Source organism: Lissotriton helveticus, chromosome 9, assembly GCF_964261635.1.
Source record: "Lissotriton helveticus chromosome 9, aLisHel1.1, whole genome shotgun sequence".
Lineage (NCBI taxonomy): Eukaryota > Metazoa > Chordata > Amphibia > Caudata > Salamandridae > Lissotriton > Lissotriton helveticus.
Genome location: NC_136070.1, coordinates 878,858,843 through 878,871,532, shown reverse-complemented (window position 1 = coordinate 878,871,532; position 12,690 = coordinate 878,858,843). Strand labels below are relative to the sequence as shown.

The following is a 12,690-nucleotide window of genomic DNA, read 5'->3' as shown; positions in this document are numbered from 1 at the left end:
AATCAAATAGCCAAACATGGAATCACTAATCCATACATCAATTTACAATAGGGAGCACTTGCACTGTGGCACTGAATAGCAGTGGCACAGTGTCCAAAGCATCTAATACCAGCAAAAACACATGAGGCAACAGCAAAAATGGAAGGGAGACCCACGCCAATGGTGCCAGGTCTAACACTTGACTTGATTTTTTTAGATGATGTTAACTCTTCGAGGCATGTTTTCTCAACTCCTTCATTGCAAGCTTCACTACCTGGCATGATATATGCGGTTCTGATCACATACAAGCCATCCATTACAGCACTAGTATTAGCTGTGTTGATTATAATGTGGGTTATTGGGGGAGTATCCCTGCACTGATCGTCCGTTGTAATTTCAGCATCAGAGTCAATGTCCATCTCTAGTTTAGCAGCATTTACTTTGGTCCCTATCTCACAGACAGTGAAGTTACTTGAAGTAGACTGCTGTAGGGTAGATTTGCAGAAGAAGATGCAGTAGAAGCTCATGTAAGGATGTGAGGGTAGGGAAAGTTATGAAGGTTGCCTTCCCTGGGCACCACTTCGCCCGTGTCATGTACAGCCAAAACATTCGGGGCATGAGCATGCTGGAGTACCCCATGCAGGGTTTTTGGCAAATAGAATACAACTCAGGTTTGAGTAAATTACACATTAATTTATAAGCTATACCATTTGTAACACTATTGTCAAGAGCAGATTATTTAACTGAAATAGCAAACAAAACAATGCCAAGGTGCGGCAAGAACAACTACATAGGGTCTGAATTTAAATTGACATTGATGAAAAATGAATGAAAATTTGAAAGACAAACCCAAACCTACAATTTCACAGACTCGACTGACAATATACAAAAGTACATAAGATGTAACTCAGTATCCTGCCAGCTCCAAGAGAAATATACTGGTGTGAATCCTCTGCATGCTGCACACTTGCGCCTGCCAGGCGTTGTTCATAACAATAACCACTCTATATAATTTAAAATGAACTGAGGAAGCAATTTCAATTATCATGGCTTTTTTAGTAAGCAGGACAAAAACAGGCAGGCAAACGAGAATGAGAATAAAAAGACAAGTGCAAATAACACATCATGTTGAATAAAAAAACATACTAGCAAGTACCTAATGAGGGAATCTATGTTAATTGTAGTTTGTGAATCAATGAAAAAAATGCAAATACTTTCGAAGTGCTTAATAAAACAATCCCCAGTCTAGCAACATACAAAAACCAGTGTGTTTTGTAATACAAAATACTGTCATAGTGGATGATGAAGAAAAGCCCAGCAGTATGCAAAAATGAGGCAAGGTTAGTCAGTTCAGTTCAGTTTCAAAGCTTTATTCGATTATTTAAAAAGAACAATCATAAAAGCGTACAAGATATATACATATACATTCATATTATTAAGCTCTGATACAATTGCCACATAAAAATTGACAGAATAAATCGTTAAAAAGTTAAAAGGGTAACGGACTTGATGCAGCTCGATAGCTAAATAGAACAGAATGATTAAAAGACCATACTTTTCCTTGCAGCCATAGATTGCAGGATAAACATAGCCGTATAAAAACACATATCAGGATCATCTAAGGAGAACAGCAACCTCATTGCCGATTTTACCATTGTTATTGTCTTTTTTATAAATAAAGGTTTTAAATAGGCAATACGAATGTGCTTATAAAGATCACACAGAAGTAAAAAGTGAACTGTACTCTGTTTAGTGACCCCATCAAATGGACAAGGTATAGAGGGATGATTTTTCATATGGGGAAACGCCACCAAATGGTGAACGATTCCAAGTCTTAGTCTAATAAGAACAAATCGATGAGATGGTCTGGTGACTACCTTTAAATATTTGGAAAAGCCGGATGTGCCCCTGTTGGAGTAGTAGTACTGAGGGTTGTTGACAGCATAGTAGCGTCTTTACGCGCTTGGGCTTTCTTATGCAGATAAAAACACTTAAGCTCTTTCTTTGGATGTCAGAAAAACTCTCCGGATCATCCAGGAGGTTTAAATTAAATAAATTCCTGGCAGTTGTCACAATGTATTTAATCCATGGGATCAGTGAGCTTTTATCTAGGCGAAGACAATCACTAATAATACTCCTCGTGAAACTAGTTTCTTTCTTCTGCCAGATTGCTCTCCACACCATCAATGGTCTTACACCAATTAAATCTGATAAAAACTCCAGGCCCAATTCCTGGTGTGTTATCACAGTGGAAGCTGACATAGGCAAACATAACATTTTTTTTATAAAGCAGTTTTCTTCCATTTGTAAATCCCCATGGCGACAGTACCTCCAAACACCGGATCCACAGAGCGCAATTGCAACACATCTACAGCGATATATGTGTAGCATATCATATATACGGCGGTCCACAAGCTTATTTGCAAATTTTAAAACTCCATAGGCACTTTTAGACATCTTAGCTTTTACATTGGATATCTCCTCAGACCACATACCATTTCTACTAAATGTTATACCCAGATAACAAAATGTGTTTACAATTTCTATTTTTTGTCCCTCTATATGGAAAGGTTTCAACTTCCTCATTTTCTTTCCACATGGCATGATGAATGTTTTAGTATTATTAATTTTTAATTTTCTTTCCTTGATGAAGCCGGCAAACTTATCCATCAATCTCTGTAAGCCGCGAGGGGTTCTAGATAGAAGCACTGAATCATCGGCATAGAGCAGAACGGGGACAGCCTGATCATCTACTAGCAGAGCATCGGAATTAACCTGCTTAAGCTCAGTGTCTATTGCATTAATAAAAAGGGAGAAAAGAAGGGGCGCAAGGACACAACCTTGTCTTATACCTAAGTTAACACTAATACGATCAGTGCATTCCCCCCCTTGGCCATATCTTATACGGGCAGATAGTTTAGAATATAATCTGGCCAGGAAATAAATGATCCCTGCGGGGGCACCTTGTTCTAATAGGGTTGACCATAGCAGCGCATGATCAACAAGATCGAACGGGCTGCTTAGGTCTGCGAAGCAGAGAAAAAGCGAGCCCTGCTTAGCACCAGTATACTTCCCTATTAGAAGATCTAAATTTATACATTGTTCTACGGTTCCCAAACCCTTTCGGAATCCAAATTGGGACCGCGCAAGGATACCACTACCCTCGGCCCACTCTTCTAACCTGGCCAACAGCACCCGGCTCATAGTTTTGAGTGATGAATCTAAAAGGGAGATAGGGCGGTAGTTTTTTGCATCCGACCTATCACCCTTTTTTTATATATTGGAATAATTACAGATTCACCACAAGTATGCGGGGTGCTTTCCATAACTGCCGCATTAAAAACCTTAGTCAGGACAGGGCCCCACAGAGTTGTGTCTGTCTTGTACAGGTCGATGGGCACCCCATCAGGGCCGGCCTTACTACACCTGATGGCAAGATCTACCTCCGGTACAGTAATGCTTAGGGGGACAATTGGCCATGGGTCGGCCTCTCCCATTGGTGAATCCACCACCCTCTCTGGGTCAAAAATGCTAGCAAAGTGTGAAACCCAGCAATCCTCGCTAACTTGAGCAGTGAGGACTGGCGTGTTATCACTCTTAAGGAGAGGGCAATTGACCGTATCCCAGAAAAGTTTGCTGTCCGATAGTTCAACTGCCCTGGTCAAATTATCCCATGCTTCCTCCTGCAGTTCCAGCTTCCGACGTTTTAACTGCCCCTTATAAGCGGCCCTAAGGTTTATAATAATCGACCTATCCCTGGGCCTACGAGATAGAGCCTTCTTGAGCTTCTGCAGTGACTCTGTACACAGGGAGTCAAACCAACCTATCATTGGTTTCCAATTAGTGTGCTTAGAGATAGTCATAGAGTTTTCAATTATAGCATTAATCCTATTAAAGCTAGTCAATATGTCCCGAGGATCTGCACTCCCATCCAAACAGAGATGCAAATCGGGCAAACAAGCCACCACAATTTTAACCAACAGCTTTTCCGAGTTATCTCCCTTCCACTTTATCCTAAGGCCATTTGGTCTACATGGGACAATATCAGTAACGACAGTTTTAGCTGCTAGTACTTTATTACCCCAGATAAGTAATATTACTGTGACACAATTATGGTCGCTGAGCAAGGTTAGTCAAACAATTACCCTTTTGATTTGTGCATGATGGTGCGAATATTTCAAAGTTACTGGCAACACAATAACAAGTTTAACAGCATAAAAATCAAACCCTTACACAAACAATTCCCTTTTTGAAGGCACGTATATTTCAATGTAACTGGTGAAACAATAACGTAAAAAGTTCAGCAGGAAAAAAAAACAAACCAGTTTAAGCACACAATTCCCACACAAATATTTAAAAATGACTAATTAAACAACAAGTGCAGCAGCATAAAAATCAAATCAGTTTAAACAAACTATTACCTTTTTGAAGATATAAAATGTGTAAAATGACTTGTGAAACAACATCAAGTTCAACAGCATAAAACTCAAACTAGTGTTAATAAACAATTCCTTTTATGAAGGCACAAATATTTTAAAGTGACTGGTCAAACATAAAGACAACATTTCTCTGCAAAATGCATGTAAGAGACTTTCACATCTCACCCACATTAAGGATAAAGTTCCAGGAAAACGGTATTTAAAAGACTGTTTTCGATTCAAAGTCATCAGGGCAAGACTCTGCGACTTTGCAGAACATAGATGGCTCTATCAGGCGTCCCCCCTCTGGAATGCAGGGGTCTTGGGCTGGAGCCCACTTCGCCCGTGCTTTAAAATGTCTCTGAATGTGCCTGAAAGGGAGACTCGCCCTCTCTCTGCAGCACATTCTTGCCTGTGACCAGTAACTTTGCCATGCGCAGGAAAGGCAGCCTGCCCTGTGCCACTGTGTTTTTATGATGTAAACAGAGGAAGCAGGAGGGTGCGGGGAATGAGGCTTCAATAATACCACCGCCGGCCCAGTGTTGGCCCCAGATAAACTACACCGCCACCAGCACCATTGAAATTGTCATAGTCGTGCCAACAGGGTGAGGTGACTGAAAATCTACTTCATGTCTGCACCTTGGTGTGTCAGGTGCTGATGTAGTTGTACCAATTGCATTGCAGGCTGCACAGCTTCACTTTGCTTCCTTCACACTTACTACCATGGTATTAGCAGCAGCCTGAGCAGTGGCAAGGCCAGGTGCATAAAAGACATGTCGCAGGTTCAGTCTCGTCCAATATCGAATTTTACTGTGAGGTGTGTGCAACCACAACCTGCATATGTCTGACCCAACCTCCTGTGCCCCACCCTAAAGACCATGGTGTGTGTGTGGTCATTGTCACTGTGCTGCAGCGGCGCAGCACTGCGTGCATGCCTTAGACAAATGTAAGCGTGCAGCCCTGCATGGCCACAGAAGCCAAACCATCTTCTCTGGGAAGGCCCAGGGGCAAGCATATCAAATTTATAGTGGCCTGATGCCCAGGCCTATGGCCATAATACAGCAAGTGCTGTGCAAGGGCGTGGTGGTAGGCCAATAAAACGCAACAGAGACTGTGCACGGAGGGAGAGCTTCAGACAGACAGGGGCTATTGTTATGCCAGTGTATGTCTTCACAGCATCACTCCTCACCTTGCCCCGATACAAGGTGGTAAGATAATATGGACCCAAACACCAGCACCAGGACCAAGTTCCAGAGGGAAGCCATGCACCAGAGAGAGGGCACGTAATGTACGATGCGCAGATGGGAAAAACGGTTGTGCGCAGAGCATGTCCAGCAAGGCACTCAAGTGAGAAGGAGGTGAGGTAGGCACAAACAAGTAACACTGACCTAGCGTTGGCAGCCTCCACTTGCTGCGAGTGGTCACTATTCACCTTTGAGCGACCATGCTTACCACCTCGCTGCCTCACTGGTCTTGGAACCTGTTCACACCCCCAGTCCTCTACAGTCTTCAATCCACTTGCAGCTCGGCTGGGGCTCGGGTTCATGCCAGGGTTGGTGTCTACCTGTCCTGCCCTGCTCAGCCTCAGCCCCTTTCTTACATCTGCTGACTGCACGCCACAAGCTGCTAATCAGGGCAAATGAAGCTTCAGAACAATGGTGACACCAGATGCCCACTGCTGAAGGTGGAGATGAGAGCCCGATCCTGCCTGACATTGCTGGCCCTGGCACCATGGCTCTCACCGCTCCTCCCGCTTAGGCATCCGCGGGGACCTAGGCCTTGATTTCAGCATTACCGACGCCCTTCATTCTGCTCTGCGGACACGTCAGAACACTGGAATTTGTCTGCAATCACCAACTCTCAGCATCGTACCTCATAGAAAGTGTCTAGGAGGAGGTGAATTTGGAATGATGTTTGTGTATTTGTCATGTGCTATTCTGTGGATTCCCACCTTTACAAATGTTTTCTGTATCTTAAATTATTTAAAATAATTTACCACTGGCTGTGAGATAGAGATGGTACTGCACTGTAATATGTTTTAAAATGCCAATAAACAAAAGTGTTAAATGAATAAACTGAGCCCTATGAAAGAGGAGAAGCCTTGCCATTATTTGCATTTTTCGCTAACTCATTGATTTTTGTTGCTCGAAAAACAGAAAAGGTGGATTCCAACATAGGTCTGATCAAAGTAGATATGGTAATTGTTCAAGGATGTTATATATAACCTTCTAGAACTATTCTTTTCTGAATTCGCAAATGCTAACATACTTTTAGAGTAGCCTGGTTGGACTCGGCCGATCTCTTTGGTTTTGAGTCACTAACGCTTTGTTAGTCGACAGACCAAGCAGAAGTCACACAGGCCTGAGATTTCAACTTAGTCGATATTTCCACAGATATAGTGAGGCTTTGAATTACCATACTTAGTTGGTTGTATGACAGAGACACATTAGGCTAAATCACATGTGCCTCTACAACGCTGCCTAAATCCCGAATGTATCTGACCAACGCATTCCTTTACCACTCATGGCTTTACCATGTAATTTCGTTGTAAAGGCTTGACTGGTATAGGGAAGGGCAGTAAAGGTCAAACCCTAGGACACCTGCTCTTAGCCCTAACAACTACCTGACCCCCCAGCCCTAATCAGTACCCTGACCCAACCCTGAGCCCTTAAAACTAACCTGAACCCCCACTGAGCCCTAAAAACGTCTCCAACCCACTAAGCCCTATTAATCACCCTGCCTTCGAGTCCTAAAACTTACCCCAACCCTTCCCTGAGCGCTAAAAACTACCCAACCCCAACAGAGCTCTAAAAACTTTCCGGAGCCCTAAAAATGATCCTACCCCAGACATAAAAACTACCCTGACCAACCATGAGGAATAAAAGCAACCCTGATCGCCAAGCCCTAAAAACAACTCCACTCCCCAAGCCCTAACCCTGAGTCCTAAAAACTACACAAACCCTTAAAAATTACCTCCTACCACCCCAAAATCCTGCCACAGCCCCACTTACCTCACTGCATCCTCTCCCGATCCTTCTTTTTCCTGGTCCAGCCCATCTCAGCATCTAGACCGTGCATTGCCTTAACCACTCATATGCGTGGTTAAGGCATATGCGTAGTTATGGCATGCATGGTTGCGCTAGCATTTGAATGGCATGCTTGGCTCTGCCCACATTGTTCAGGGTGTGTCCCTACTTAGTTTCACCAGGAACTCTCAATTGCACATATGCAGGCTACACTTGTTCCAATCCAATATTTATTTTTCCTCTTTGTCCATTACACCAGGTATGTTGAGTTGTGCATGTACTTCTTTGGTTGCATGTATGCCCTACTGATTAACACTAGAGGCCCTCTGAATTGTTCTTCCTACTTAGACCATTGTTCTGTCAAAAGAAGCAGTAATAGGAAGATTAACTAATTGAATTACCCGTGCCAAGTCATAAATCCACTAAGTATTGAATTTGATTTGCACTGTAGAATTTGTATAGTGCTTATTATTCATAGGAGGGGCACAGGTGAGCCTGCCAATGAATGGTATGCTACACTGCCTGGGATGTATGGTTAGACATGTGTTTTTTGTGCCTAATGGAAAGTGTTTCTTCAAGTGAGGGCAGCCATTTAGATGTGGTTCTCATACTATGTGATATAGTGCTTCGAGGTGTGATGTATGAGGAAGTTCAAATAATATGGGTCTGCTGCCAGGTCTGACTTGCTCTACTTTTTGTGTGTTTGTACTTTATTTTATGTTTTCCCTCAAAATTCCTATGCTGGTTGTAAGAAATGTGACGATTAGTTGGTGTGGATAGAAGTCAACTGCAAGTGATAATGTCACTGTTCTTGTCAGGTCCGGTAAAGTTTTCAGTAACATAAACTTGAGCACAACTCCTTGTAGCTATAGTACAGAATGGGCAGGCTTAACTTATGAAAATAAGTGAAACATTTAGAGGTACCAAAACACTTAAAACGTAAAATAAAAACATAACACAGTAGAAATCCTATTCAAATTTTAAAAAATTGAGATTATTTTAATGAACAAAATGAAAGCGAATGACAAAAATTCCAATGGGGTAAACAGAGATGTGAATTTTTTAATTTAAAAAAAAAAATACAGCTAACAAGTGCAAAGTGGCAACTGCGGGGAAGTGGTCATGCTAGACATGAAAAAAGTTAAGTGGTAAGGCCAACCACTGTGGAGTGTGGGTTGGAAACAAGGACCAATTTTGTTCTGGTGAAACGTATCTTCAGACTTAAACATTTTCTGTAAAGGTAGAATCCTCAACTGGGCGAAGCTGTGGATTTGATAAGAAGATGGGCTAGTTGATGATGGGTTGATGAAGGACAAGGTCTCAGTGAAGCCATTGACAAAGTCAGCAACATCCAGAGTTTGTGACTAGGAAGTTGTCCACATCTACCAGATGCTGCTCGGTGTCGGGCCCAATGAAAAGTTCGACCTTTGGACTTAACCGCATCGCTGCTAGAGAGATTCCCCTGCTGTGCCGGACAGCAATAAAAACGGGTGTGGTCATGACGAGCTGAGCTCGTCATGAGCACAGGAGCACTGTGCTGCATGACGAGCTGAGCTCGTCATGAGCATGGAAGGGGTTATACTCTTTTTTGGAAGTCGGATTTCCTCAGCAGGACAAGACCACAGGCTGGTTCCGAAGAACCTTCTTTGATGTCATTGGATGCCACTTGGCGTTGGGCCTGTTGAATTGGATTTGGTGGATGAAGAAGAACAAGCGGGAGCTGCGGCAAAGCTAGGTCCCCTAGCAATGCACCCTCACCCAAGCGGCTGACAGGTTATTCCCAGTCCCCGGTCTCGACACAGTGATGTAGAATAATGTTTCCAGGCCCAGTCTTGAGTGTTTGGTAGGAGGGGTACACTCTGACACCTGCAAAGGTCTAGGACCTCAGGAACAGCTATTAAGGGTCAAAACTCACTCCAACAGAAGCCATAAAGTGGGTTCAGGACAGGTTCAGCTGGAATTGGTCAGCTGGGTTCTTCCAGGAGAGTGGGCTTCTTGCAATTTTTGTGCCTTATAGCTTAAGAGGAGGTCAGTTACCTCTTTGTCCTGGGTAAGAGTGGGAGTAGGTCCATCCCTTAGGTTGCTCATCGCAGATTACAACAGCAGGTGCAGTCCTTCTTCTGTCTCCCACAGACCCAGTAGTGTTCTGAAGGGGTTGTACAGACATGCCACATTTATGTCTGGCACTAGTCTATGGGTGTTGGTGACTTCTGGCCCCTCTCTTGCCGATGAGGATAAAGGTCCCAGGGGTTACCCTACCCACTGGGTAACCCCAGCTCTCCAGAGTGCCATCTATTATGTGAGCAGTGTAAATCAGACCCTTGCAGGCCCTTCAGTGTGCGGATGGGAGGCACCACCATTTTTGTCCCCAATTAACAATCTGCATATTTTCAAAATATTGAAGTAGCTGGACCTGCCAGTGTGCCCTGCACTGGTAGGCACAGCTACTTTTGATATTTTGAAAATAGTCTCATTCAAATGGGCACAAAATGGGCTGGCTGTTGTGTGCAGATGCATGTAACTCAGCAATTTACTTCCACCAATCTGTGCAACAATATGAAATGAGCAGGACCGCCTGCAGAATGTGATGGGGGACCCCAGAAACCTGCATGCTTTATTAATATTCATAGGCCTTAGATTAATTGGGTACCTAAATCGCAGTGCCTCTCATCGGTAAACTGAAGGGCATGCAAGGGTCAGTAATACACTGCTCACACAGTGAGTGGCAGTCTGGAGAGCTGGAGCTGTGATTCCTGAAAACATGATTGTTACAAAACATAAGGTGAGACACATGATCTTTGTGAGGGTAGGCCAGAGAATTCATAAATTAAATGATTGCAGGGTTTGGAGAGGCACTGCTGCAACACACAGGGACTTTGCTCCTGTTTACGATGACAGTGTTGTATGTCCGTGAACATTGCTTCCTGATACACATAAATATTACATGTGCAGGCTAGATCTGAGTTCCTATGGTTCACAGAATGCAGAGAGTGGTTGTGAGTGTAAATATTTGTAACAGCAGTGTCATACCTGATTCACACCCCTTTAGTATACCACAGTGCCAAGCCAGGAAGAGTGTTTCAAAAGCTCCATAATTGTGACACAGAATTGAGCCATCTCATGTGAAGAAAGGTTTTATAACTCAAACAAATGTAGTTTCTTGGCAATAATACATGATCATTGGCTTGGAAAAGCTGTACTCTACATGGACAGAGCTTCTCTGGGACATCAAGTGAGGTAATACGTCTGGTAGAATGCTATGCTATAGGTGCACACCTACAGGTCTAAGGTCTGAATCAAGGTAAGGTTGACTCCATGGCCCTAATTTACAAAAATGTTACTCAACATGTTGTTGCGTCAGAGGGAGAGAGCCAGAAAGCACCATAGCTATTAAGATGTGGCACTGTCCTCGTGATGTATGTGAATTAATGGAAAAACGAAAACGAGAAATCACATTTGAGGAAAGAAAATCATGGAAAACCAGTATTACCGAAATACAATTTTAAGGAAATACAAATTTAGTACATGAATGAATGTCAGTGCTACAATACGAGTCCTTCACGTTAATGTTTTCTGCTAGTTACATTCACTTTGTACGTTAATTCTCCATGATACTTTTCATCGAGCTAGGCACATCACATTTCAAGTAAGTACATTTCGTAATTCTAATACTTCATGTTAATACGACAAAAGATGATATGCGGGTGTGCTCTACATATAATGCAAACATAGGAATAAAATGTGATTCTTGTTACATCAACTCCAAACCTCAAATTAATCATCATGCCTTGAATTAATACAGTGATAAAAAAGCAGGAGGTGCAATAAACAATGTCCATGTGAGAAAATAAAAATATTAACTCCCATCAGTTCAGTTGCTTTCCTAAAAATGCTTAGGAATGCTATAACATTCCTTAAAATATTCCAGGGCTGGAGTTGCAATAGTAAATAACCTGCATGAGCTGTTAAGGAGGGTAGGGGGTTAGAAATGTCCCCAAATATTGATAAAATAGTATATTTCTCCTCCCTGTGTCCTCCACACCCAATGATACCCAGAGGGCACAGTTCAAACCAAGAAAGTGACTCTGAGAGAGCAACGCATTTCACTTTAAGGGCCTTGCTCCCCGAATGGCCTATGAGGCTACATACACAAAAGCATAAAACTGTTACCTTGTGTTCTCTTTCGGAAATTGTTGGCAAATGCTCTCTCCCTGTAGTTCTCTGCTGTGCTCTGTCAAGAACGTATACTGGTCGCACCGTGTGTAACAGCGACATTCTTAATGGTTCACTAATTTACAATAATTTTACCTAGTCATGCTGATGTCGACAACTTCAGGAATTAGTCAGGGACAAAACATTTTTCTATGAACTTTAATTATATGCTAACGCAGGCTGTTTCCACCTAAATCAATACCCTTATCTTGGTGAAATATAACATGCAATCGGGGCAAGGATATATAGGTCGAGCCCGCTTGCTGAACTGTTTAAAAAAATACCAACATTAAATTAGATATTGCATTCTTTAATTATATATAGTATTCCCATATACTCATAACCCTCTATATACAAACTTAGTATTTCAATCATGCACTACATTGCTATCATGTGCTGGAAACGCCTAAACCAAAATATTGCGTTAAAGTCTTTAGGCATCTGCCACAATATCACTTGTTTGAATGCTTTTAATGCACAAAATGGAGTTTGTAAAAATTGCATATTTCACAGGAAACATTAAAGTACTGAAAGCATTTTAAGGTTCCCTGTGAAATATCGATTTCTTCATCGTAATGAAAGATCTCAAAACAGTCTGAAGACCTTTACCATTATAAGGGATAGATAGAGCCTTTATGCTGCAAAAACAAAAATTATGTGGCACACTCTCTGGCAGTACTTTTAATTTCTTTTAGCTTTAAACAAAATGTTTTTGCAACCTGAAAAATGTGTGGCAAATTATGTGGTAAAGTTGATGAATCTATAATTTTTCAGTAAATCATATTAATCTACAGCAGTTTGCTACTGTCTGCTTTATTTATGGATACTTTTTTGTAGGAGAGGTGCACAAAAGTTGAACATTCTTATCCCAATCCAGTGGTTCCCAAACCTTTTTGACTCACAGCTCCCTTGACCCATTGGCCATTGCCCATGCAGCCCCACTGTTACTTTTTTCGGAAGGTGGGGGATGTAAGATCGGCCTCAGAAGTACTTGCATTTTTCTTACTGAAAATAATTGGGATGAAGCTGATGAAGGTATTATAATCATATATGCA

At 42.2% G+C, this 12,690-nt stretch overlaps 1 pseudogene; it reads right to left on the bottom strand.

Moving 5' to 3' along the window:
- LOC144783309 (cytochrome P450 2G1-like) overlaps positions 1–11,674 on the bottom strand; it is a 327,078-nt pseudogene extending 315,404 nt beyond the window's left edge.
- Between the last annotated feature and the right edge of the window lie 1,016 nt (positions 11,675–12,690).